Source organism: Lissotriton helveticus, chromosome 2_1 (genome assembly GCF_964261635.1).
Source record: "Lissotriton helveticus chromosome 2_1, aLisHel1.1, whole genome shotgun sequence".
Taxonomy (NCBI): Eukaryota; Metazoa; Chordata; class Amphibia; order Caudata; family Salamandridae; genus Lissotriton; species Lissotriton helveticus.
Window position 1 is genome coordinate 1627992463 of NC_136059.1, and position 27889 is coordinate 1628020351.

The window sequence follows — 27889 nt, forward strand, 5'->3', positions numbered from 1 at the left end:
CTCAATAGAGTAGACTGACTAGATGAGGCCCACCATCGGTCCCCCGTATTAGAACTACAAGATGGGGTGGAGCGAGGAAGTGCCCCATATGCAACTACTATAGTATCAAGATTCTGCAGTGGGGTTGGGAAGGGTGGGGTCAAGCGCGGCACTGAAGTTACGCCGGTAGCAAACCCAAGGGTGATACACCTTCTCTCCTGGAATATAGCAGGACTCCCAAAAAAATTGGCCATACCGGAATGGAATGATTTTATTGATAAGTACGATGCCTGCTTGTTTCAGGAGACTTGGGGTATGTTCCCCATATACAAACCAGGGTATACCACCTTCTACACCCCCGCCACAAGCTCAGGGAAGGGTCGCCCAGCAGGTCGGTCTCCACATATGGGTTAAGATTACACTGAATTGGGTTATTACTATGCACAATTCTCCCTTAGAGGATATTTTACATCTTACAATTAAAGGACCTCAAAAGGATAACAATGTAGATCTATTTAATGTGTATGCAAGAGGGGCTCCGGGGGCACACACGTCTGCCACGATAACAGCTTTAGAGTCAGGATTAGCTGGTATCCCTCCCCTCGCCAATACCATCGTGGCAGGAGATCTTAACTGTACATACGAACCCCTAAGTGGGGAAGATTTCCTGGGAATTAGTGAGGAAGATATTAAATGGTCCATACCTATTCTGACTTTGGCACCAATTAAAAAGTGGTCCCCAAGGGCAATTCAAATCAATGCTCTAACTCTAGAATACAACTTGAGAGCACTAAATGGCAGGACATGCTCCGATCCAAACGGGGCCAATACCTTTAACAGGCTTAGAGGCCCGTCACACATAAATTACATATTGCTGGACACTCGCCTCTGGGGTGATCTACTGGATATGGAGGTAATACAGTCCCAGGACAGTGATCACATTCCCTTGTGTATGAAAATTAGGTGGGGAATGCCCAACGAAAAGGTAACTAAGGCCCCGCTAATGCAAACAAAGGAGGTTGTGCCATCGAATTGTAATCGCCGTTTGAAATGGCACAGGGTTGCATGCCAGGAGGACAAACTATCTAGTATTAGGGAGCACATAGAACTGAAGACTCTAGAGGTCGAACTGTTTGAGGCAGCCCTGGAAAAACCTCAGGCCCAGTCCCTCACTAAATTTTATAGCAATATAATAGAGAGGCTGGGCTCGTTCTTTATTATTAAGGAGACTAGAACGCAGAAACGGCCCCAAGCAAAATCAAGTAACCTCTGGTATATGGCGTTTTGTAGAGAAAAGAGGAAGGCTCTTACCACTGCACTGCACAAAAAAGATTTGACATTAGTAAGAGCAGCTAGAAAGGAATATTCAAGAGCCATAGCGCTAGCAAAGCGCGAATGGGAGGAACACTACTGGCTGGAACTTAAATCTGCTTCCCAGATGAAAGATTCATCCTTATTTTGGGATCTAATTAATAAAGCCAAGAGAAGGGGAGCCGATCCTATTCCAAACCACATTACGTAACAACAATGGTACACCCATTTTCTTGATCTGTACTGTGGTGCGGGCGAGCCTCGGCCCCCATAAACGCTCCCGTTAGTTATGGTTCAGAAATACAGGTCCCAGTAGAACCCTTCTCCATCAATGAGGTACCTCTGGCTATTAAGAACTTAGCCCCGGGAAAGGCGGCGGGCCCCGACGGGCTTCCTGGGGATTTACTTCTATACGACCCTATGCTTTGGGCTAACCTCATCTCCCAACTAGGTCACCCCGTCCCGGATTCGTGGAAGTGAGCTGAGGTAGTAACAGTGTACAAAAAAGGTGCTAGAGAGGACCCTACCAACTACAGGCCGATTAGTCTAATTGACGTAATCCAGAAGGTGGTTGGCAGGGTCATTGTCTCTAGGATAGGGTCGTGGATGGAAGACGAGAATATTCTCTCACACTTCCAGGTGGGTTTCAGGCGGAAGGTGGGCCCGATGGACCAGGTATTCAGATTTTCTGCTGTCTACTGGAAAACCGTGACCATTGGGAAAGGCAGTTTATACCTGGCCTTTATAGACCTTAAGACGGCCTTCGACCTGGTGCCCCACGATAAACTATGGCAGGTGTTGCAAGACCTGGGTCTCCCCATTTCCCTTCTTGATTTTACTAAGAAAGTGCATGAGGGGAACTATGCGAAAATCAGATGGGGGGATCAGGGACAGCTGACAGAGATGGTGGCCGTGAACAGGGGGTCCGCCAGGGCTGTGTGATGGCCCGACTTTGTTCTCTCTCTTTGTTAATGGGGTGGTAGACCATTTGAGAGAGGTCCCAGCCGATGCCCCAGTCCTGGCAGGGGAGAAAATACTCACCCTGCTCTTTGCTGATGACACCCTCCTGAAATCTAAAACCCCAGCAGGCCTCCAAAAGCTGCTAGATAGATTTAGCTCATTTTGTGTGGAAATAGGCCTAACCATCAACACCACCAAGACAAAGCTAATGACCATGTCATCCTCAAAAAGATTTAGGAACAACATCTCCCTTAATGGCACCCCACTAGAGGTGGTTGATTCGTTCGACTACTTGGGAGTTCGGGTTAACAACCTGATGAATTGGAACTCCCATATGGCCAAAATGCTTCTTAACCACAAGCGAGTGTCAGGAATTATTTTAAGAGAACATCGGGGGTCCACCAGTAAACCAATAGCTCCGGCCCTTGTGGTGTATGAAGGAAAAGCATTGTCTTCGGCAGTATATGGGTCTGAGCTATGGGGGTTTGAGAATACCATTGATCTGGTAAGATCAGAGAATAAGTTCCTTAGAGATCTGGTTTCACTTCCTGTTTCTACCCCTCTAAAACCCCTGTGTCAGGACATGGGTAAGCGTTCGATCAAAGAGATAATTTGTCTTTGTCCTTTATTATTCTGGGTACATTTAAGAAGGACGCCTGAACTGGCAAATTATGCGGCTGCCCTTGATGAACTTATTAAATTGAACATCCGTAATAAGATCAAGTGGATAAGCAAACTTAGACAGCTGGTTTCTAATATAGGGTTGAGCGAAATATGGGTCAGCCAGTGTACGCCACCTAAACAGACAAATAAGAAGATGTATTGGGTTTGGGTACAGGAGGAGGAGTTACATAGCTCCAAATGGGGGACCCTTACCAAGCAGTTCTTGGAGCATAAACCAGTTAGGAAGCTCGAACCATTCCTCGACTTCATTCAAAAGCCCAGAGATAGGTCACTCTATTTAAAGTTGAGCTACGGGACCTTCCTTATTAATGAAACCATAGAAGGTTGGAAAAAGTGCGGGTCTCCACCTGTACCCTGCCCAGGGTGCTCAGATCCTTCGGAGTCGCTAGTCCATTTTCTTTTTGCATGTAAAGCATACAGGGTTGCGAGGAGAATATGGCTGAAACCAATTTGCAAAGAGTTGGGTTTTAGGTGCCACAGGATGGCCCTACGTACTTTAACTACTGACACATCATCTTTGGTCACTGTGTGTGGGGTAGCAAAGTACCTGGGCAGTGCCTGGCTGACACGCACAAAGTTGATAAAGAAAAATATGTTTTAGAAGACTGCGGGCCCACCTAGATTGCGGCACTTTTAGTACAAAGTACTGGCACCCCTTGGACCTCTTGTTTTTATTGTATATACCTATTTTTTATTCAATTTATTATCATGTACATTGGTTGTATGTATAATGGATTGTTGTTTGTTTTGAGTGAAGATGTACATACTTTTATGATAAAAATTGTATCGAATACAGTACATACAACAACAACAACAAGTTATTGTATATAAATAAGTATACATAATACTCAGTGATTGTATGAGTGATGAATGGATAACTGTATACTTGTAATACTGATTGTATAACACACTAAGTATGAGTTACTATCTATATGAATAAATAAAGTGGTGTTTGTATAAGGGTACAGCTAAGTGAATATAAGTAGGATCTATTGTTTGCATAAGTGAGTAGGATGTCTGCATAAAGGAATAGGATATGTGCTGGTGTGTAATGTTGATGTAGGTATATAAGTATATTTAATAGTGTTCTATTGATCTTTGTTAGCATGTATGAGTGAATCTATAGGTAAGTGTTTAGATGTGTGTGTAGATGTAGGAATCACTGAGTGGGTTTTTAGAAACTTGTACTGGTGTGTTTCAAATATGGTACTTCATATTTTATAATGTGTGTTAAAAGATTATGCTACTGTATGATCAGGTGAATCAGCTTGTCACATGGATGATGTAATCATTGATGTCATCAGTGATGTCATTTGAGAGGTCAACAGTGATGTCATCAGTGATGTCACTGACCATGTCATGAACGATGTAATATGTGACATCATCAGCAGTGGATTGCGGACGCGGGAGTTGTGTAGTTAGCACAATTAGCTATAAAGGGGGAATTTCAATGGTTTTATACGAGTAAAATGTCCAGCTAACTAAAACACCCCTGAAACCTATGTTTTTTCAGTGATTTTCTAAGGTATTTTAAATGCTAATTCCTAACTATAATTTATCTGAAACCTATGGTTTTTTCAGTGAATTTCAAAGGTTTTTTAACTGCTAATTCCTAACTATAACATGTCTGAAACCTATGTTTTTTTCAGTGAATTTCAAAGGTTTTTTTAAATGCTAATTGCTAACTATAACATGTCTGAAACCTATGGTTTTTTCAGTGAATTTCAAAGGTTTTTTAAATACTAATTCCTAACTATAACATGTCTGAAACCTATGGTTTTTTCAGTGAATTTCAAAGATTTTTTAAATGCTAATTTGTAAATATTTTTTTTAAATATATTTTCTAACTACAATTTTTTAAATCTTTTTATTTTTAGAAGTTATTTTTTAAATTACATTACACATTTTTGTATTAATTTTTACAATAAAATATTTGTTTTTCATTATTATACATTTTTCATAATATACTTAAATTATTGCCAAGGAGGGCAGGTTTTTCCCTGCCCCCTAGTTGACCGTGATAGATGGGCCAAGCCCTGTTGCTTTGTACCCACCACTACATATCCAAATCCATTGCTCTTTAGTATTCCAATATCCATTCGGTTTGCCCCTTTGGAGGATGTCGATTGACTGTCAGGTCGGGATGATTTAAATACAGCTACATTTTCTTTCAGGCCTTTGGAAAAATCCTCCAATCAGTGTTCGATCTCTATAAATCCAGGGCCAGATATCAACTGTCAAAATAGGGCCACCCAAAAAAAAACGAATACCTTAGACGTAAAGGAGTTTGGTAGTTCAGAGGGTTACCATTCGACACCTTATGTTTGTCACACTGTGCAAAATTTCAAGAAGGAAATCATTAATTGTGAACTCCACAAGAGTGATTGTCCCTCTCATGGCCAAGCCCTGGGTAATAGGAGCTCTATTGAAAAATGTGGTGGACCCCAGACAGGTGATGCTAAAATCTCTATTCTGTCTTGGAATGTGGCAGGGCTTACCAATAAATTGGCCTGCCCTGATTGGGGTCTGTTTGTACATAAGTTCGATATCTGTCTTTTTCAGGAGACATGGGCCCAGGAAAACTTTTACAGGCCTGGCTACTTATCTGTCAGTAACTTGGCATCGATTGTCAACAGGGGAAGACCGTTTGGGGGCCTGACTATTTTTATTGCCTCTCATTTGGGTTGTACTGTGACCCAATTAAATTCCCCTTCACCTGATCTCTTATGCATTAGACTTTTCTTTAGGTCAAAACTATGTATGACCATTATCAATGTTTATTCTAGACCCACCAAGCTGGGCAAAGAATCATTAATCCTGGATTTCATTGAAAACCTTGGGCCTCATTTATGAAAAGTGACGCATCGCTGCGTGAAAACAGCGATGCGTCACTTTTCACTGCGCCCTCCTTGCGAGACCAATGATGCGTCATATTTACAGTATGACGCATCATGGCGCAAGGAGTTACAGATACGTCAGTATTTCTGACGTATCTGTAAGCGCAAAAGTCACGCATTGCTGGAATGTGTCACAAAAGTGACGCAACTCCAGCAATGCGTCCTTTCACATGGGGAAAGCCCCATGTAAAAGGGCATGCGTCAGTCTTACGCCTGCTGTGAGGCAGGCGCAAGATTTTGACGCAACAGCGTCCTAAAAGTGATGCAGTGAAATCTCATAGATTTCACTGCGTCACTTCTACTAGGCTTTTTGGGGGGGAACGCCCCCTCTGCATACATTATATCTGACGCAGGTATAATGTAGCGCAGGGGTTTACAAAGTGACGCATCTGCTTAGATGCGTCACTTTGTAAATAGTGCGCAACAGGAGGCATGTTTTACGCCGCCGATGCGTCACAAAAAGTGACGCATCGGAAGCGCAAAACTCACGCAAGGCCTCATAAATGAGGCCCCTTATTTTTATGGTTAAGGGGGGGGAGTACCTTGATTGTAGCAGGTGATTTCAACTGCCAGTATGAGCCACTACCGGGTCTGAATGAACCTATTTCTAGTATTGAGGACTCGCTGTGGTCCATCCCTGGTTTGCAAATGTCTCCGATGAGGACATGGTCACCTTTAGCCCTCCAATTGAATTCCATCACTTTGGCCCATTCCTTGAGAGCCTGTAATGGCCGGTCAAAATCTGATTTGGAGGGTAAGCATACTTTTAATCGTCCAGGACAGTCCTCCCGTATAGACTATATTATGGTTGAGGCTAGCACCTGGTCTAAGGTCCTGGACTTTATGGTTTTACCTCGCCACAACAGTGACCATAATGCCCTGGTTCTCAAATTAGATCTCCCCAAGTTCAGTTTGAACATCGGATCAAGTGAGGAAATACAGGAGCCACTAATATTATCCAATGATAGGAGAAGGTTAAAATGGCCGACTGTTAAGGGTTCTCCTGAATTAATGAGATCCCTCTACCAAACTATCCTCCAAGCCCTTGACGACCTAACTGGTACATTAGACCTGGGGCAGGCCATATCTGCAGAACAAATTTTTAATACGCACGCGGGCCTAGTTGCCGCCCTCTCCTCACTTCTTAACCCACTAATAAAATCCAGGAATAAGAAGAAGATCAATACCTGGTATGATTCTAACTGTAGGAAAGCAAAGGGGGCTCTCGTGGCTGCAATTAAAGCGTCAAATTGACCACTAATTAAAATCAAGAGGGTTGAGTATCAGAATCTGCAGTCTGAGGCCAAACAGACGTGGGAGAACACTAAATGGAATGATATAAAAATGCATTAGGCAGTAGGGACATGAGAAAATTTTGGTCCACAGTCCGTTCTGGTACCAAGGAAGGGCAAATTGCTTCTGCTGCTCCTAATATTGCACAGAGAGCTGGGTGGACCACTATCAAAACCTATATGCCGCCCCCGCCGAAGAAATTCTTCTAGTTGAACCTTCAGTTCAGTTATCACCCCAAAACCTGCGGCCTATTAGGTATCGGGATTATTCCACCACCAATGAATCTCTAGAGTCCAAAATAAGTCTGAAGGAGATAGAGGTAGCTATAAACAGGCTCCCAGCTGGTAAGGCGCCTCCCCTTGATAAAATCCCCGGCGACCTTTATAAAGATCAAATTGGGATATGGGTTCCTTACCTCTATCTGCTATTTAATGCTATTTTACAGGGCGCCAAATTACCTGCCACATGGGTTGGAGCCGAGATTATACCAGTCTTCAAAAAAGGTTCCCCTCTTCTTCCGCTCAATTATCGTCCGATCAGTCTGATCGATGTGAGCCAAAAACTATTCTCACGTATTATTCTTGATCGGCTCCAGAATTGGATGGAAGAACGGCAGATTCTCAGCCCCTTTCAGGTGGGTTTTAGTGAAAAGACGTCCACGATCGACCAGCTATTAAGACTCCAACTACTTTACTGGAAGACCGTGGGAGTAGAGGGTGGCAGCCTCTAATTAATTTTCGTCGACCTCAAAACTGCCTTTGATCTGGTGCCCGAAAAATCTTGTGGTATGTTTTGGAGGACATGGGGGTACCTATTGATCTCCTCAACATCATTAGGAGACTCCATTCAGATAACTTTGCCCAAGTCAAGAGTGGTAAGTGGGGCAGTCTTACATCTAAAATCCAAGTCAATAGAGGAGTCAGACAAGGGTGCGTACTGGCACCTACTTTATTTTGTCTCTTCATTAATGCTTTGATTGCCCACCTTAAAGGTGTAAAAGACATTGACACCCCAAAAATGAGAGGAGAACAGGTGGTGGCATTAATGTTTGCAGACAACACTCTTCTGTTGTCAAAATCTCCCATGGGAATTCAACGTGCCCTGGACAGCTTTGCGAACTTTTGTCATATAAGGGGGTTGGAGATCAATACTCAGAAAACCAAATTCATGCTCTGCAATCCATCTAAGACCAGATGTCCCAATCCCTCTTTGAATGGCGTAGCTTTGGACAGGGTCACTGTTTTTGATTACCTGGGTATCACTCTTACGGACAAAATGGACTAGGCCCCTCAAATGGCAAATGCTAAACTGTGACTAGCCCAGATTACGTGTGGTATTTTAAAATTACACCGAGAGTCCTCTTCTAAGCCAGTTGCAGCGATTATTGAAATCCATAAAGCCCAAGCCAGGGGAGCAATCCTATATGGAGCTGAATTGTGGGGCCATTGCCAGGTGGGTGGTATTAGTAAGACCGAAAACCAATTTCTAAGATCTTTGTTGGCCATCCCATCTAGTACTCCCCTCACCCCGTTGAGAATGGACCTGAGTATTAGACCTTTAGAAGAGGAAGTTGCCCTACGCCCCATTGTTTACTGGCGCAGGTTGTGGGTGACCCCTGAACTATTTCCTTTTAGAACAGCCCTGGAATAATTATTAATCCTCCCTGGGTCAGAGAGAATGCCATGGCTTGTTTTAAAAAAAAAGGATTGTCTGAGATTAGACTTGCCTGGCCTCTGGTATAATCCTCCTGTTGTCTGCGCCCAGTTGTCCCGTCTTTAATTGATCAAGCTGGATCACAATAAAAGACTAGAGGCCATCCTTGGTAATTCTTCTCTGGGCCCACTTACAGTTCAGTTTCTTAATCTTAAAGATGCTTATATAGTGGAACCATTCTTAGATTGAATTTTCCCTCCCACAGTGAGGAAATATTATCTTCAATTTAGATATGGAACACTTCCGGTAAGGACCTTCGCCAACAAATGGTCAACTACTAAAATGATAGAATGTCCAGCGTGCGGGGCAAATGAAGAATCTGAGTCCCATGTTTTCATTTTTTGCCCGACTTACAAAACCATACGGCAACGTTGGCTTATCCAACTCTGTAAAAACTTGGGATTCAGACATTATAAAGAGGCCCTCAGAATACTTAAGAGTAATACTTCTACCCCAGTTGTATTCTCAGTTTCCCGCTTTATTGACGCCATGTGGCAAATTAGAAGATCTTATCTGTAGTAGGAAATAATGTATGTACTGTACTTAAGTGTTTTTAATGTTGTACAGTTTTTTTTACATTTTTATATTTGTATTTATTATTAGTGCTTTTGAACCGTGTTTTTAAGAAATGTTTTGGATGGTTACTATGTATCTTTTATGATCCTTTGATCGAAATAAAGATTATTTGACTGACTGACTTGAATAATTTTTATTTATTTTTTCTTTTTTTATGGAGTTGCGCACTGTTATCCTCTGGGTAGAAATTCACTTAACAGGTAATTAGTTATCGTTACCTTTTCTTACTCAGTGGTGGATCCTCGATACAACACTGCTACATCTCATCTAAACAGTTGAAAGAATGCAAATTACCAAAGATGCGCAGAAACCCACATCTTTTAAAAAAAAAATATCGCTAGAATCCGCGGATCATACTCGCACCCTGTGATTTTTCCCCAAAAAAGAAAAAAATAGGGGCCCTGGGAGACCTTGTGGGACCCCCTGAGGAGACCTAGAGGATCAGGGTGTGTCTACCCTCCCCCTTTTCACGTTTTAAACACACATTTCCCACGCTTCTTCAGCCTCCCTTGTACCGATACAGTTCCTAGTTTTGAATGTTGACAACCACTTGACAGCCAATTAGCCTTCAGCGCGTGATCGGAAGGGTGCGCTTATGGTACGATGTCAATAAGTGGAGTATACGTATTACATTTTTTTATGGCAAGTGGGCCGCGTGGCCCCCCACCCGTGGTCAATTCCGGGCACCGAGGTCCCAACCCCCCTGGGGCATGGCTAATTATATATTATTATTTTATGGAGGAGGGCTGCAAAGCCCCCTCCTGAAGCCACTTCAAGACCACGGGGACATCTGAACTCCATCTATATATGTACCCCGTAGGAGTTGCCTTCACTTTGCGCATGCATGTTTGTGGTAGCGCATGCGTGTTAATGTTACACGTGTGCACAATACGTCCCTCCGTCTGGCTATGTACCCCTAACGTATTTCATTTTATTTGCGCATGCTAAATTACAACATGCCCAATCACAGCTCTCACACCCAGTGACATCATACTGAACAATCATCCTTCTGCAAAGCATTTAGAAGCTGCCAACCTTCTTGAACTTTTCCTATTCCGCAGTCACAGCCATTGTGAGTGTTCGTATCCACTTCTTCGTAGGTGAGCACTTTTTTAAGAGTGATTACATTAATTAATCTAAACAATCTTTAAATACCGCGTAAATGCAAATTCATGTTCGATTTGGCAATGCTCTTTTTAAGCATTCTTTCCTGTTTTTTTATATCGTTAAAGTTGACTTTATAACTTTTGTTTCTGTGGAAATCACTTAATCCTGGTGCGTTTGTTTAATTTGCCAAGCGCCACGTGGCTGCTCCTACAGCAGTGTGCTACATGCTGTTCAAGTGAATGCGATGTCGTTTTTCTCGTGTAAGTAGTGCGTATGTGCCTCATGCATTGCAAAAGTAATGTTTTCGGCAAAAGTGTATTTTAGCATGGTTTCCAGCTCTTATCACTTAAATATTTTGCCTTGGTAGGCGATGTTTCTGGGCAAATTACTTAATCCAGTCGCATATAATTTTTTAAGTAGTGCGTCACGTGCTGCTTCCTCTCCATGCACTGCACATGTAATTGATTGGTCAATGTTGTATTTTAGCACGCTCTCCATGTTTTTTTATAACCTTAAACTTCATTTGTCCCCTGTTCTATCTCATTATACAGATATCTCAACCATGAGACGTACTGGTCGCCACAAGCTGTCCTGCCCATACACTATACCACGTGGTGGTGATCAACTCGACACACCAGATCCACTGACTGCTCTCTATATGTTATCAGCCGAAAATCGCAATGTAAATAAAGTGAGTGACCAATCTCGGCCTAACATTTGTATAATGCAATGCTATTTCCTATTTTGCTTGCCAAATATAACCTCTGATCATTGCTTTTCATCCCCAATCCTATGGAGAACAAATGTTTTGATGTACATTTAAATTAATTTTGGGCATATGTACAACAAATACATTTTTAACTCTTTTTTCAGTTTGCAGAATGTTTGTTGCCAAGGTTGAAGAGGACTATATCCTTCTGTTCCAGCTGATTACACCGATGTCTCAAATATGGCCTTTACTAGTTGTCCAAAGCCATTCAAATTCACAAATTTTTAAAGGACAACGCTAAGGTAAATACTCACAATACAACTACTCGACGTAGTTAAAAAGTACCGGATATAAGTACCTGAGGGGTTTTCGGTGGCAGATATTCTCAAATTCACACTTCTACGAATGAGTCTGATACACGGTGGATCTCTGTATAACTAATGGATAATTAGGTTTTAGCATGGCATAAAGAGCTCCCAATCTTCTTACTTTTTTTCTTAAAGGGTTCCAAATTGGGGACGAATATTAAGCTGTGCAGTAGAGGTTGCCGGTGTTGCTCCACTGGTACTTGGGCCTCCTCATGAAGCAGGAGGAGCCTCTATCAATCTCCTTAACTCTTCCTTTGCAAAGTTGACCGGATTCTTAGTCTGCAAGTGCTTCCACATACTTGCAGTTCCACACCAGACCTCTTTATTGGGGTCTCCTCTTGAAAGCAGAACCTCTGATAATTGCTTTTTATCCCCAATCATATTGCGAACAAATGTTTTGAAGTAAATTTAAATTAATCTTGGACATATGTACACATATACATTTTTCACTCTTTTTTCACTTTGCAGAATGTTTGTTGCCGAGGTTGAAGAAAACTATATCCTCCTGTTCCAGCTGATTACACCGATGTCTCAAATATGGCATTTAGTAGTTGTCGGAAGCCATGCACATTCTTAAATTTTTAGCAGACAACGTTAAGGTAAATTCTCACAATACGACTACTCAACGAAGTTAAAAAGTAACGGATATAAGTACTTGAGGGGTTTTCGGTGGCAGATAATCTCAAATTCACACTTCTACGAATGAGTCTGATACAGGGTGGATCTCTGTATAACTAATGGATGATAAGGTTTTAAGATGGCATACAGAGCTCCCAACCTTCTTACTTTTTTTCTTAAAGGGTTCCAGATTGGGGACCGATATTAGGCTGTGCAGTAGAGGTTGACGGTGTTGCTCCACTGGTACTTGGGCCTCCTCGTGAAGCAGGATGAGCCTCTCTCAATCTCCTTAACTCTTCCCTTGCAAAGTGGACCGGATTCTTAGTCTGCAAGTGCTTCCGCATACTTGCTGTTCCACACCAGTCCTCTTTATTATTTTCTTGCATTCACCTTCTTTAAGATTTGTGAAAATTAATTTCAAAACATTCAATTAATACGGTGTCACTATGCATTGTGTCAAATGCTCGATTAAAAATATGCGGAAAATGTTCCCTTTAATTGTTGTTAATTTCTTTACAAAAGAATTTGAAAGGAGAAAGTAGGAGATGAATAACAGAGGTACAACGTTATATCTCAAACTGCAAAAATTGACAAAAATGGTGGACCAAAGTCTGCATGTACAATGCCAGTGAAAGCATTTCAGGCACACTGGAAACATTAAAAAATATATATATATATCATCAAGTGTTACTTTGCCTTGTAATGTGTGACCTCATTTAGTCACATCAATCTAATTTTAAACACTCGTTTTCTTTTTTGTTTTGCAGATTAACTACAATACTTCTTTTGGACTCCATATTATATGTTGTTTATTATATTGTTTTGCTAGTTCTAGTTCTAGTTATTTATTGTATTGTTACCTTTTAGTTATAGTTCCAGTTATTGTTTTAATAAGAGTTAATAAAAAAACGACATACGTCTGTATTTTTTGTGGGGGTAGCAGTCATCAATTGAAATGATATTTATAATTTGAAGTATAATTCTGAGGCTAACTCATTAGCAACATAGTGTGATGAACTTTTAACTTCTGTGCTCACGTAAGTGTTCCATGAACTGTTACTATGGTAACAGGCAGAAAGCCGTTTGGGGGTAGGGTTAAAAGTTACTGACTGTACAAAAACCATTATATCTACCCAGGATCTTCTACATCACAGAAAGGAAAGCAAAGTAAAAGAAAACACTGTGTACCAGATTTACAACCCCCTTGTACCACTTTCGCGTCCAACCCCCCCACAACATTACAAGTATGTGGGCTTCAACGACCCCCCTCAAGCCCCAGGAACCACCACCCCCTGAAATTTGTGTATTACGGGACGCAAACTGCGTGGCCTATGTTTACATTTATTCACATGCCACCTTGCGTGATGCACCTCCAGGATACAGGAGGCCTTCAGCCCCAGGAGCCGCAGCGTCAACCTGACGAGACCCGGGATAAAAGCGGAAAGATCAGAATCAGAGCCTAATTTGCCCGAACCCGCTGTTCGGAGTGAAAAACCCGAAACTGCGCCAAGTCCAGAACCGCTCCGATGAAGAGGAGCTTCTGAGAGGGGCACAGGTGCGACTTCGGCACGTTGATGGACAACCCCAGCAGGTGCAAGAGGTCAACCATAGTCTAGTGGTGGGAGACGACTGTCTGGGGCGAGCCAGCCTTCAACAACCAGTCGTGGAGATTGGGGAAGACTAGAACACCTGATCTGCGCACATAAGTGAATAAACATGTGAATAAATCTTTCTATTTTTCTACGAGACTGTCGAATATTGTCCATATACCACAACAGTCTGCGTTTCAATGTGCATGGCATCTATTAAAGAGATACTTTTCATTTTACAGATGAAGGAAACCGAGTCTTCCTCATGAACTTTAGACTCTGCATCGGTACTTACTTGTAATTACTAAAATCTCTCAATAAACACAAGGGCTCTTTCTAGAACCACCCAACATCTATACACATAAGCTTGATATATATCTCAAAAATACATGCTTCGTTTTTTTCAGCGACCAAATGCGTGAATCCTATGCGCATATCGCGACTTTTTTTGTAAACGAATGATCTTTATTTTTGCCCTACGGGTCCCTATGTCACCCCCTGAGCAGGCCTACGGGGTCAGGGTGTGTCTAACCTGCCCCTGTTCAGGTTTTGCCAACATATTTCACAGACTTCTTCACCCTCGCTTCTACTGAGGCACAAAATGGCTGCCAACAGTTCCTGGTTTCGAATGTTTACATCCGCTTGACAGCTAATTAGAATTCAGCGTGTGATCGGAACGGTGCGCTTATACTTTGAGGCCTATCCTCGCACAATCCGCGGATTCTCTGCGCCTATAAATATATAAATGAGTTTAACCGTAATTTTACAGACACTTCTGAACAGATTGACACCAGATATGCCAAACGCACAAGTCGGAACTGAGGACTACCTCTCTGCCAAATTTGGTGTAATTCTGTTCAGCCGTTCGAGCTGTAGTGGTGGCTAAAGGTCCTATGAGAAATTGCATGGGGAAAACGCGTTTTGGGACCACATTTTTTCTTGGCCCCCGCATCATCAATGACCCCCAAACATTCAGGGAAGGAGCGGAACTGAGGTGGCCAGAAGTTTGGAAAATTTCAAGAAAATTCATTCATCGACGCCAAAGTTATTGGCAATAGAGTGTTGCGGTTTTCCTAGGGATAATAGGTCCTAACTATAACTACCTACTGGCAACCGCCAGTAGGTAATACATATACATATACACCTCACGCACGCACACACACACACACATATATATGTGAGCAAGGTAATTTGGTGACCGAAATGCATAATGATGTTCTGGCAAGGGTAAATAAATATTTATTGCAAGATAAGAGGAGTTTGTGCTCTGTTCGGAACCGTCGCAACGGAGATGGCAAGGGCGAATTCAGGATTTCGATATATATATATATATATATATATATTCAGAACTGCCATCCACACTGCGAAGAAGGCGACAACCACAAAGGAGAGGTACTTTGGAGAGGCTTCTTTATTGAGGAGATCAGGTCCGGTGGCGGCGAATGCATTTCGGCATTATGCGCCTTCCTCAGCGCCCTACACCCGACCAAATGTCCCGGTCTGTGCTTCCCGCTGATTTCTAATGCTGGTGTTGCTTGGCTCCTCCCCTATGATCTACAGACCACCTGTTGTAGTGCTCACGATCATCGTAGTACTCCAACTCCCACAATGCCACATGTTAAGGCAATGTGAGCCGGTGAAAATGGAAGGACAAGTTGAAGTCAGCAGGGCTCGATGTTGAAAATGCCCGTCCTCCTCTAATGAGCCGCTCCTCCGGTCTCCTTAATACCACCTCAGCCCCCAAACGGTGATGCAAAAATGGAGCAGGGGCAACATGCCACAAAGAGAGGTAAATACCTCAACCGCTCAGATTACATCACCACGGAGGGCGGGTCCGGAGATATCCTTACCAGGAAAGTTAAATTAGCCGCGAGGCAGTGCCAATTTTTCTCCTTTCCCAAGTCGAGGCGGGGGTTGTCAAAGTGCGCAATTGGCTAGCGCACAAACATGTTCAGAACTGCCATCCACACTGCGAAGAAGGCGACAACCACAAAGGAGAGGTACTTTGGAGAGGCTTCTTTATTGAGGAGATCAGGTCCGGTGGCGCCGAATGCATTTCGGCATTATGCGCCTTCCTCAGCGCCCTACACCTGACCAAATGTCCCGGTCTGTGCTTCCCGCTGATTTCTAATGCTGGTGTTGCTTGGCTCCTCCCCTATGATCTACAGACCACCTGTTGTAGTGCTCACGATCATCGTAGTACTCCAACTCCCACAATGCCACATGTTAAGGCAATGTGAGCCGGTGAAAATGGAAGGACAAGTTGAAGTCAGCAGGGCTCGATGTTAAAAATGCCCGTCCTCCTCTAATGAGCCGCTCCTCCGGTCTCCTTAATACCACCTCAGCCCCCAAACGGTGATGCAAAAATGGAACAGGGGCAACATGCCACAAAGAGAGGTAAATACCTCAACCGCTCAGATTACATCACCACGGAGGGCGGGTCCGGAGATATCCTTACCAGGAAAGTTAAATTAGCCGCGAGGCAGTGCCAATTTTTCTCCTTTCCCAAGTCGAGGCGGGGGTTGTCAAAGTGCGCAATTGGCTAGCGCACAAACATGTTCAGAACTGCCATCCACACTGCGAAGAAGGCGACAACCACAAAGGAGAGGTACTTTGGAGAGGCTTCTTTATTGAGGAGATCAGGTCCGGTGGCGGCGAATGCATTTCGGCATTATGCGCCTTCCTCAGCGCCCTACACCCGACCAAATGTCCCGGTCTGTGCTTCCCGCTGATTTCTAATGCTGGTGTTGCTTGGCTCCTCCCCTATGATCTACAGACCACCTGTTGTAGTGCTCACGATCATCGTAGTACTCCAACTCCCACAATGCCACATGTTAAGGCAATGTGAGCCGGTGAAAATGGAAGGACAAGTTGAAGTCAGCAGGGCTCGATGTTGAAAATGCCCGTCCTCCTCTAATGAGCCGCTCCTCCGGTCTCCTTAATACCACCTCAGCCCCCAAACGGTGATGCAAAAATGGAGCAGGGGCAACATGCCACAAAGAGAGGTAAATACCTCAACCGCTCAGATTACATCACCACGGAGGGCGGGTCCGGAGATATCCTTACCAGGAAAGTTAAATTAGCCGCGAAGCAGTGCCAATTTTTCTCCTTTCCCAAGTCGAGGCGGGGGTTGTCAAAGTGCGCAATTGGCTAGCGCACAAACATGTTCAGAACTGCCATCCACACTGCGAAGAAGGCGACAACCACAAAGGAGAGGTACTTTGGAGAGGCTTCTTTATTGAGGAGATCAGGTCCGGTGGCGGCGAATGCATTTCGGCATTATGCGCCTTCCTCAGCGCCCTACACCCGACCAAATGTCCCGGTCTGTGCTTCCCGCTGATTTCAAAAGCTGGTGTTGCTTGGCTCCTCCCCTATGATCTACAGACCACCTGTTGTAGTGCTCACGATCATCGTAGTACTCCAACTCCCACAATGCCACATGTTAAGGCAATGTGAGCCGGTGAAAATGGAAGGACAAATTGAAGTCAGCAGGGCTCGATGTTGAAAATGCCCGTCCTCCTCTAATGAGCCGCTCCTCCGGTCTCCTTAATACCACCTCAGCCCCCAAACGGTGATGCAAAAATGGAGCAGGGGCAACATGCCACAAAGAGAGGTAAATACCTCAACCGCTCAGATTACATCACCACGGAGGGCGGGTCCGGAGATATCCTTACCAGGAAAGTTAAATTAGCCGCGAGGCAGTGCCAATTTTTCTCCTTTCCCAAGTCGAGGCGGGGGTTGTCAAAGTGCGCAATTGGCTAGCGCACAAACATGTTCAGAACTGCCATCCACACTGCGAAGAAGGCGACAACCACAAAGGAGAGGTACTTTGGAGAGGCTTCTTTATTGAGGAGATCAGGTCCGGTGGCGGCGAATGCATTTCGGCATTATGCGCCTTCCTCAGCGCCCTACACCCGACCAAATGTCCCGGTCTGTGCTTCCCGCTGATTTCTAATGCTGGTGTTGCTTGGCTCCTCCCCTATGATCTACAGACCACCTGTTGTAGTGCTCACGGTCATCGTAGTACTCCAACTCCCACAATGCCACATGTTAAGGCAATGTGAGCCGGTGAAAATGGAAGGACAAGTTGAAGTCAGCAGGGCTCGATGTTGAAAATGCCCGTCCTCCTCTAATGAGCCGCTCCTCCGGTCTCCTTAATACCACCTCAGCCCCCAAACGGTGATGCAAAAATGGAGCAGGGGCAACATGCCACAAAGAGAGGTAAATACCTCAACCGCTCGGATTACATCACCACGGAGGGCGGGTCCGGAGATATCCTTACCAGGAAAGTTAAATTAGCCGCGAGGCAGTGCCAATTTTTCTCCTTTCGCAAGTCGAGGCGGGGGTTGTCAAAGTGTGCAATTGGCTAGCGCACAAACATGTTCAGAACTGCCATCCACACTGCGAAGAAGGCGACAACCACAAAGGAGAGGTACTTTGGAGAGGCTTCTTTATTGAGGAGATCAGGTCCGGTGGCGGCGAATGCATTTCGGCATTATGCGCCTTCCTCAGCGCCCTACACCCGACCAAATGTCCCGGTCTGTGCTTCCCGCTGATTTCTAATGCTGGTGTTGCTTGGCTCCTCCCCTATGATCTATACAGATGTATATATATATATATATATATATATATATACATATTGAATCCTGAGTGTCCCTAGGGTCCAACTAGCCCACTAGGTACCTCCAGTAAGCGCCACAGAGCTGCGTTTCAGAGAGGTGTAAAAAGTGGCACGGCCTGGACCACCTCTCTGCAACGCCAAGCAGTGGCGCTTACTGGAAGCACCTGGTGGGCTAGTTAGTCCCCAGGGGCCCTCAGGATTGAAGGGGAATTATTTCCCCAACTTAAAGCGTGCAATAGGGCGTGTTTGCACACGTCACATCAGGCCCTGTCCCCTCCCATCCCCACTGTGTAAATATGCCTTGTGGTCATTTTAAGTTGGGAGATTAAGTCATCTTGAATTCAGAGGGTCCCTAGGGTCGAACTAGCCCACCAGGTACCTCCAGTAAGCACTGTTGCAGAGACGTGTAAAAAGGGCCATGGCCTGCACCACCTCTCTGCAACGCAGAGCAGTGTCACTTACTGGTAGCACCTGGTGAGCTAGTTAGCACCCAGGGGCCCTGAGGATTGAAGGGGAATTAATTCCCCAAATTAAAACATGCCACAGGATGTGTTTACACACGTCACCTCAAGCCCCGTTCCCTCCCTTCACCACTGTGTAAACACGCCCTGTGGCAGTTCTAAGTTGGGAGATTAAGTCCCCTTGAATCCTAAAGGTCCCTAAGGTCAAACTAGCCCACTAGGTACCTCCAGTAAGTGCCACAGAGCTGTGTTGCAGAGTGTTGTAAAAATGGGAGTGGCCTCTGAACACCTGTCTGCAATGCAGCTCCCTGGAGCATACTGGAGATACCTGGTGGGCTAGGTGGCCCTCAAGGACCCTCAGTATTGAAAGAGAATTAATTCCCCAGCTTACAACTTGCCACTGGGCGCGTTTTCACAATGGTGAATGAAAGGAGCGGGTCTGAGGTGACATGTGTGCAAACATGCCCTGTGGCGTGTTTTAAGTTGGAGAATGAATTCCTCCTCAATCCTGATGGTCCCTGGGGGCCAACTAGCCCACCAGGTACATCCAGTATGCGCCAGAGAGCTGAGTTGCAGAGAGGTGTTCAGAGGCCACGGCCCTTTTTACAACACTACACAAAGCATCTCCGTGGCGCTTACTGGAAGTAGCTGGTGGGCTAGTTGGCCCCCAGGGACCTTCAGGATTGAAGAGGAATTAATTCCCCGGCTTAAAACATGCCACATGTCACCTCAGGCCCTGCCCCCTCCCTTCACCACTGTGAAAACGCGTCTGTGGCGCATTTTAAGTTGGGGGATTAACTACCCTGGAATCCTGAGGGTCCCTGGGGTGCAACTAGCCCACCAGCTACCTCCATTAAGCACCAGAGAGCTGCGTTGCAGAGAGGTGTAATAAGGGGTGTGGCCTCAGAACACCTCTCTACAATGCAGCCCCCTGCCGCCTACTGGAGGTTCCTGGTGGGCTAGTTGGCCCCCAGGGACCCCAAGTGTTCAAGGGGAATTGGTTCCTCATCTGCATATGCGGCAGGTGGTGCCTCCGGTATGATGCCAGTATTTTATTTATTTAAGTTTTTTAGCTGTGTATGGCCCCCTTCTTTTACTAATTTATTGGCCTTGGGGACACCATCCCCCAGGGCCTGCCCCCTAATTTTTTTTTTAATTAAAGAATTTGGTAGGGGGCCGCGTGGCCCCCTCCCGAGGCCTTCATCGGCCCCGGGGAACCCCTCCCCCTGGGAATGGCCTTTTTTTATTATATTTTTTGGGGAGGGGGGCTGCGTTGCCCCCCTCCTCAGGCCACTTATGGCCCCAGGGACTCCATACCCCGGGCCGGTCTTTGTTTTTTTAGTTCAAATCTGTTTTATTTTGAACACAGCGTTAAGCCTACAACCTTGTGCCGAGGCCGGCCACGTATGTGATAGCTCTTGTGTTTCTGCGCCAGCTTGGACGGGAGAGGAGCTTTAACACAGCGCCTTGCCTACAATCCTCCAGGGAGGGCCGGCCGCGTGGCTTAGGAGTGAGTTTCGCAGAGGCTTGTCGCATGCGAGCGTATATCGCTTTGCAAGGAGGGTATGTGGCGGGCAACTAGCCCAACTGTCGCAAACAGCCCAACAGGGCGCAACTGTCTCATAGAGAGACGAAGGCCAGAGTGTCAAGTAGGAAGAAAGGAAGTAGGTGAGACAAGGGAGCCTGAGAGTAGGCCGAGAGAGGGAGAGAGGGTGGTGGGTACGCGCGGCGTGCCGGGGAGTAAGGTATAGGGGGGCGTGTGTGGTAGCAGCAGCATCTGTAATGTGTATGGTAGTCAAGGGCATAGCCTTGCAGGGTCCGCAGGTACGATTGCGTCCTCAAAGAGGTGCAGTGCGCGGCGTCTAGGGGGCATATGTCGCGCATATTCTATAGAGCAGAGGTGCCGCACTAAGGGCTCCCAAACCACTTTGAAGCGTGTGTCCCACGCCTGCAACCTTGCCGTGAGTAGTTCCATTGCCATGACCTGCCAAAGGCGCACAAACCAGGAGGCTATGGGCGGCGCCTCCGTTCGCTTCCAGTATAAGGCGATGAGTTGTTTAGCTGTACCCAGCATTTGGAGCGTAAGGATCCAGTCGCTGTGGTTGAGTGCCTTGAGTGCGATAGGCTGAATGCCGAGTAGGATCGTGCTCACTTCCTCAGGCAGGGGGAAACCCAGCACCCCTTTGATATGGCTAAGCACCTCCTTCCAGAAAACAGCCAGGGTCGGACACGTCCACCATATATGCACAAAGTCACCAGTCTAGGAGCCACATCTCCAGCACATCGGCGAGACATTGGGGAACATCTTGCTAAGGCGCAGCGGGGTGTAGTACCATTGAGTGAGCAGTTTATAGGCGTTTTCCCTCTGCGGGACACTGCGGTATATCTTGGGTATATCTCGCCATAGTCTGTTCCATTGGGAGAGGTCAATGTCTGTGTCTGCCGCTAATTGCCATTGTCTCTGATAGGGGTGTGCAGGCGTTGATGCAGGGTGTTGCAGTATGTAGTATATTTGCGAGATTAGCCTCTTCAACTCCCCAAGGGAACGTGCCAACTTCTCGAAGGGCGTGTAGGCCCGAGTGGCCGCTTGGTACATGTCTTCACCCGTAGTCCAGTGGCGTAACTGAGGGTGCTGTAAGCCAGCCGTCAGCGGTACCCTAAATTCCTCCCTGCAGTCCTTCCAAGTTTTGGGCGAGCCCCCGAGGAAAAGGTCCCCAATAACTCTGCAGTCCCCTTGCGTCCATTTTTCAAACGCCCGAGTCCGGTAAGCCAGGGGAACTGTGGGTTCCCCGCTATCGGGGTGTGCGGGGATGGGAACGTAGTGAGACCCCTAGACACAGCTACACTATCCCAGATATCCAGGACCGTTTTTGTGGGGACTGCTATGTACGCACTTCTGGAGCGTGCCGTCCGCGGGAGCCAGGGTAGGTCCCATATGGTGCGTCCTGTGACCGCTCGGTCCATATGGAACCAATGCTTGTCGCTTTCGTGTGTGCCCCACACCACCACGAAGCGGGGTTGCGCTGCCCAGTAGTAGTGCACCAAGTTGGGGCATGCCAGGCCGCCTCTATCCCTTGGTTCCATAAGAACCTTCTGCGAGAACAGGGGGCGCTTCCCGCCCCAGATGAAGGACGTGATCTTGCGCTGAAGGCTCCGAATGCAGTAGAGCGGGATAGGGGTGGGCAGACATTGGAATACGTATAGAATTCTAGGGAGGATCGACATTTTAACCGCGTTAAGGCGCCCCAGCCATGAGATCATCAGAGGCTTCCACTTCCGAAGGTCCTCTAGCACCGCTTTGCGACACTCCGTCAAGTTTACCGAGGACCAGGAGTCTAAATGGGGGGTCAGGGCAAGGCCCAAGTACTTGATGTGGCTCTCCGCCCCTTGGTAGGGCACAGCCTTCTTCAGGGATGGGATTTCCTCCGCAGGTATAGTGAGGTTGAGCGCCCAAGATTTAGTATGATTTATTTTAAGGCCTGACGCCTGTTCATATAGACAGAGCACCTCGTGGACCGCTGGTAGGGATTCACGAGGGTGCGTAAGGGTGAGGATCAGGTCATCAGCGAATAGCGCCACCTTGTTGTCTCTCCCCCCATGGGCTATTCCATGTATTCTAGGATCGCGCCTTATCAATGCCGCAAGTGGTTCCACTGCAAGGGCGAACAAGAGCGGCGAAAGTGGGCACCCCTGCCTCGTGCCTCTGTGTATCGTTAGCGGCGGTGTTAGTTGGCCATTTACCCTGATTCTGGCTTGTGGCCCTAGGTATGGGGCCATGATACTTGCTATCATTTTTGGGCCTAGACCGAGCTTCTGGAGTACCTCTGTCAGGAAGGCCCAGTCTACCCGATCAAAGGCCTTCTCCGCGTCAAGCGAGAGAAGACAAGCCGGGATGTCCCAATGCCGCACTTTGCCTTCTAGATGTGCCAGTCTGCGTACATTATCCGCCCCCTGCCGGTCCCGGATGAACCCCACCTGGTCCGGGTTCACCAACCCTGGCATGTATGGGTCGAGTCGTTTAGCCAGTATCTTGGTATAGATCTTTAGGTCGGTGTTCAGGAGGGCAATAGGACGGTAGGAGGCACATAGCGCAGGATTCTTCCCTGGTTTCGGTATCAATGCAATCTCCGCCATTCCCATATCAGGGGACGGGCCAGATGCGTCCGAAAAAGAGTGGAACAGCCTCAGTAGATAGGGACGAAGTTGAGTCTGAAAGATTCGGTAAAAGGTCAGCGGCAAGCCATCTGGCCCCGGAGTTCTTTAATAGCCGCAGAGACCTCATCTTCCAGTATGGGCTCTTCCAGCTCTGTTGCGCATACCGGCGGTAACGGAGTCCCCTCGTAGTCAGCGAGGACGGCCGCTCGTGCTTCCACTGATGTAGGTTCCCCCGCGTACAGGGAGGTATAGTAGGCTACAAAGGCGTCCTGTTTGGCTCTTTCAGTGACGGCACTAGAGCCATCCTGACATTGTATATTAGCGATATGGGCTCTGGCTGCTCTCGCCCTCAGCCTTCCTGCCAGCAGGCGCCCCACCTTATCCCCTCCCTCATAGTATTTTTGCTTTAGTGCTAGTATAGAGTGTTCCGCCTTGTTGGTGCGCAGGAGTCGAAGTTGTCCCCTAAGGATAGCTAACGTCCTCCTGGACGCCAGGGAAGGTCGGTCTCGGTCCTGCGCCTCCGCCTGTTTGATCTCACCCGCTAGGTCAGTCTCCAGTTTATAGGCCGCCCGTCTCCTCGCTATCGCCAGGGAGGTAATGTGACCCCGTATGGTGGCCTTAAAGGCATCCCACACTACTGGGAATGACGTTTCCGAGATGTCGTTAATGGCGAAGTACGAGTCTATGGCTTCCCGGATGCTGTTAACATCCTCCGGGTCCCGAAGGACGCTCGGTGGGAGCGTCCATCGTCGTTCCCGGGGGGTGTGCGCTAATGGATCCTGTAGCATTAGTTCCACATGTGCGTGGTCCGATAGCAAGATATCCGAGATGGCAACCTTCAGCGTGTCCCGGGTCAGGTCAAGAGAGGTAAAGAAGTGGTCGAGGCGCGAGTAGGTTCGGTGGGAGTGCGAGTAAAAAGTGTAGTCACGGACTCCTGGATTATGGTAGCGCCACGCATCGACGAGCCCTAGGTCCGTAATTTTCTCCCTTAGCGTGGATGACATCGCGCCCGCGCCGCTAAACGCAGTCTCCCCGCGGTCTATGTCTGGGTCCCATACTAGATTGAAATCCCCGCCCAATATTGTACGCGGTTCGCCGGTCTGAAACTGTTCCCGCAGGAGCGACTGGAGATATTTATCTTGCGACTGGTTGGGTGCATATACATTACCTAGAGTGAACTGTATCCCTCCCACCTGTACCGCGGCCCGAAGGAGGCGTCCATCTCCACTCTTGTAGGGTTTTGTGGATCCCCGCCTAAAGCCAGCTCTACACAGGATTGCCACCCCCGCCGTTTTAGTGTCAGCCGATGCCCAGAATTGTGTGGGGTATCTGGGATGCGCCATGCGTCTAGTGTCCCTCCGCAAAAGATGTGTCTCCTGAAGGAAGATGATGTCAGGGGAATGACGGAGAAGATAGCGCCATACCTGATTCCGCTTATTGGGGGAGTTAAGTCCTTTGACATTGAGCGTCAGGACCTTTAGGGGTTTGGGAACATTCACCGCCATGACACTAAGGGGGTAAGAGCCGCCTCATCGCCCAGTACCCTCCACCCTGCGGAGTGAAGGGAATTAGCCTCCCCCACCCACCACTGTCGCGCAGATACCTTCAATAGTCTCCGGACCACCACACTACACAAAGGGAGAAGGGGCCAAGTACAGGGAAAGCTCAGATGAGAAGTAGAAAGAGCAGAACGAGCAGGAAAATAGAAAGTACGTAGAAGGTATACAACCACAACAGGCCAACAGGGCCATAGTATAATGTCCCAGGTTCCGGGCATCCTCTACGCGAGGGTTTGGATGGTCTCAGGAATGTCACTTCCCATGGGACAAAGTGGGGGGGTGTTCTACTGAAGATATGGGTCCCGGTTGCCCCGAGGCCCGTCTGCCCCGCTGCCCAGGGTGGGTTCGGGGGTAATTAACTCAAGTACATCACAAAGGTGGGTGTGCCATATCAGTCGGCTCAGACGTGTCGGGCCCCAGCGATGAGGAGCTAGTTCCTGAACTGAAAGGCCGCAGGGGCCGACCCTCACGATCACCTTTAGGGGAGCAGCTGCACCCCATGTTGTTCCACTTCCGCCCCTTTTCTCGCTGTTGGCTCATCAGGGTCGCCTCCAGTGCCCAGCTGTCCCCACGCATTGGTGCGGCGGGCTCAACACTAGGAGTGTACTCCGCCTACGTTGTCGGGGAATGTAATCTCATAGGAGCCGCAGAAGTGCAGGAGTCGTCCTATCCCATTTTAGGGGGTGCAAGGCCGCAAGGGTTGTCCATCACAACCGCCTTCTAGAGAGCAGACGTGTTCTATGAGACATCAGTTCAGGGGGCACCATTCTCAGTTCCTCGGAGTGTGAGGCCGCGGGGGGGGTTCGCCTCTCATGTTCGCTTTCAAGGGAACAAGCGTACTCTATGATGTCCTGCTTGACCTGGGACGTGGAGCGGCCAGCAAGCGAAGAGGCACGGTGTCAACGGTCTCCACCAAGGCGTGTGACCCCCTAGGGGCCGCAGGCGATCAGGAGTCATTATTCTCCATTTCACTGGGCATAAGTCCGCGGGGGCTGCCCTCCACGGTCACCTTCAGCGGAGCGATTTCACTCCATGGTGTCCATCTCATTCGCCGATGTAGAGGTCTTCGATCAGGGATTGTGGCAGTGTTCTCCTCGCTGGTCGTTGACCACCTAAGGTCGGGAGCTGGTCTTCTTCATTTCACGGAGTGTGAGGCCTCGAGAGGTGCCCCTCGTGATCACCTTAAAGGGAGCGGATGTGCTCTATGATATCCTGCTTGGCCTGAGATGTGGAGCAGTCATCCACTGGGGGGGGTTCGGCGACGTCGATTTACCGTGGTCCAGTCCGGTCGGGCCGGGAGTCTCTCTTGGCGCTTGGAGCGGGAGGGGCTGCGCTCCGGGGATTCCGAGAGTCTAAGCAATTGTGCCGCCTCGCGGTAGGAGCGGATGACTCTGCGCTTGTCTTCCCAGCGAAAGATGAGGGCAAAGGGATGTCCCCACTGGTAGGGAATATCGAGAGCCCGCAGCTTCTCTGTCACCGGGCGGAAGACTTTCCTTCTATGCAGCGTGTTGGGGGCCAGGTCTTGAAAGATTTGGATCTTGTGCCCTCCGTAGCGTAGGTCCGGCTTGTCCCTCGCCGCTTTCAGTATGGCCTCCTTCTCCGTGAAGTAGTGCACTCGGGTTATAATGTCCGGGAGGAGGCCCGTCCTGCCTCCCGCCCCGAAGACTCGATGAGCACCGTCCAAGAGCGGTGGGGGGGGCTTCTTTGTTGCCCCCACCTCGTGTAGGAGTTGAGCCACATAGGCCATGGCGTCAGTCCCTTCCTCCCCGAGTGGCACACCCCGTATACGGAGGTTGTTGCGGCGCCCCCTATTTTCAAGGTCCTCCTGCTTGACCTGGAGCTCGATGTTTTGTTCTTCTAGGGTCGCCACTCTCTGCCACAGCTGCTCCAGATCTTCTGTGCGTGTATCAACAATTTTCTCGAGTCCATCAACCCTGTCTCCCAGCTCGGTCACCTCCTTGCGCAGCTCTTTGACGCACGAGTGCACTTCCGATCTCAGGGACCCTATTTCCGATTTCAGGTCTGCCATGAAAGAGGACATGAAGGCCTGGGTCACCGGAGGGGAGTCGGCAGCAGGTGGCGGCACTTCTTCAGTTGGCGCTGACGCTCCTGCTTTGCCCCACATGGCAACCACCGATGTGCCCTTAGGCGCCGCCGCCGGGTCCGTCTTGCCCCCTCCGCCGCGAGTCATTATCAATCCGGAGCGTAATGTCCAGCCACCCGATGTGTCACCCGTCGCCATGGGCGCGATTCCTCTATGTCGCTGCAGCAGCGTGGGGGTTATTCAGTACACCACCAGTAGTCCTCTCCCCTCTCAAGCACCTTCTCGCATGTAGACCCGCTCCGCCCGGCAAGTGGAGTTCAGGCCTGAGTCCTCAGGAGGCCTTAGGGTGTCACCAGTGCGCGAGGGATCTGCTATGGGGTCAGCCCTCTCTTCGAGCCAAGGACGCTGCACCGCTCTCCCCCGCAGTAAATTTTGGAGAGGGGCTGCCGCGTGGCCCCCCTCCCGGGCCACTTGTAGCCCCGGGGACCCCATCCCCCGGGCTGGCCCTCTCTGTTGGGGTCCCCAATCCCCCCACGGTCCCGCAGCTCCCCGCGTTCCTCGGGAGCCGGCATTGCTTTTCTACATGGGGAGCTGCTAAGATGCAGCTCCCTGTGTGGAAAAGCAATTTGGTTTGAAGTTTGAAAGAGAGAGCAGGTTTCCCTGCTCTCTTTCAAAATCCAAACCACGGTTACTATGGCAGGGCGAGAGCCACGTGCCTCCCGCCCTGCCATAGCAAACTACAGCGTCCCGGGGATAGGCACCCCTAAACATTGCAGGAGCTGGCCCTGGGGGTGGCGATCCCCAGGGCCATCATTGACTCCATGAGGGGCGCCGCGCGGTCCCCTTCCCACTTAATGAAAAGCCCCGAGGGGTGGTGGTCTCCGGGGCCAGTTACGGACCCCCTATTTTGAATATGTAGAGCCCCGGGGAGGTGGAGGTCCCCGGGGCCTGTGGGGGGGGTTCGAGTTCCCCCACACAGGCTATTTCTTTTTTTTTCAACACAAGCCCCAGGGGTGGCAGTCCCTGGGGCTGCGGGGGTTGTGAGCCCCCTTCAAATATTTTCGCAAAGCCCCGGGGGTGGCAGTCCTCGGGGCTTGGGGGGCCTTTGAACCCCCCACCCATTCAGTTTAAAAGCCCCAGGGGTGGCGGTCCCCGGGGCTGGGGAGCTGTGATCCCCCGCACATAATTGAAAAGCCCCAGGGGGAGGCGGTACCCGGAGCTGAGGGGTCTCTGAGCCCCCACCCA

The 27889-nt window shown here is 48.2% G+C and overlaps 2 long non-coding RNA genes across 2 annotated transcripts in view; one reads left to right on the forward strand and one right to left on the reverse strand.

Moving 5' to 3' along the window:
* LOC144819878 (uncharacterized) overlaps window positions 1-27889 on the reverse strand; it is a 107408-nt gene that overhangs the window by 37208 nt on the left and 42311 nt on the right. The window lies entirely within an intron of this gene.
* LOC144819877 (uncharacterized) lies at window positions 10872-12499 on the forward strand. The gene is made up of 3 exons (XR_013607603.1): window positions 10872-11211; window positions 11394-11531; window positions 12066-12499. It is a non-coding gene; the product is annotated as an uncharacterized LOC144819877 (long non-coding RNA).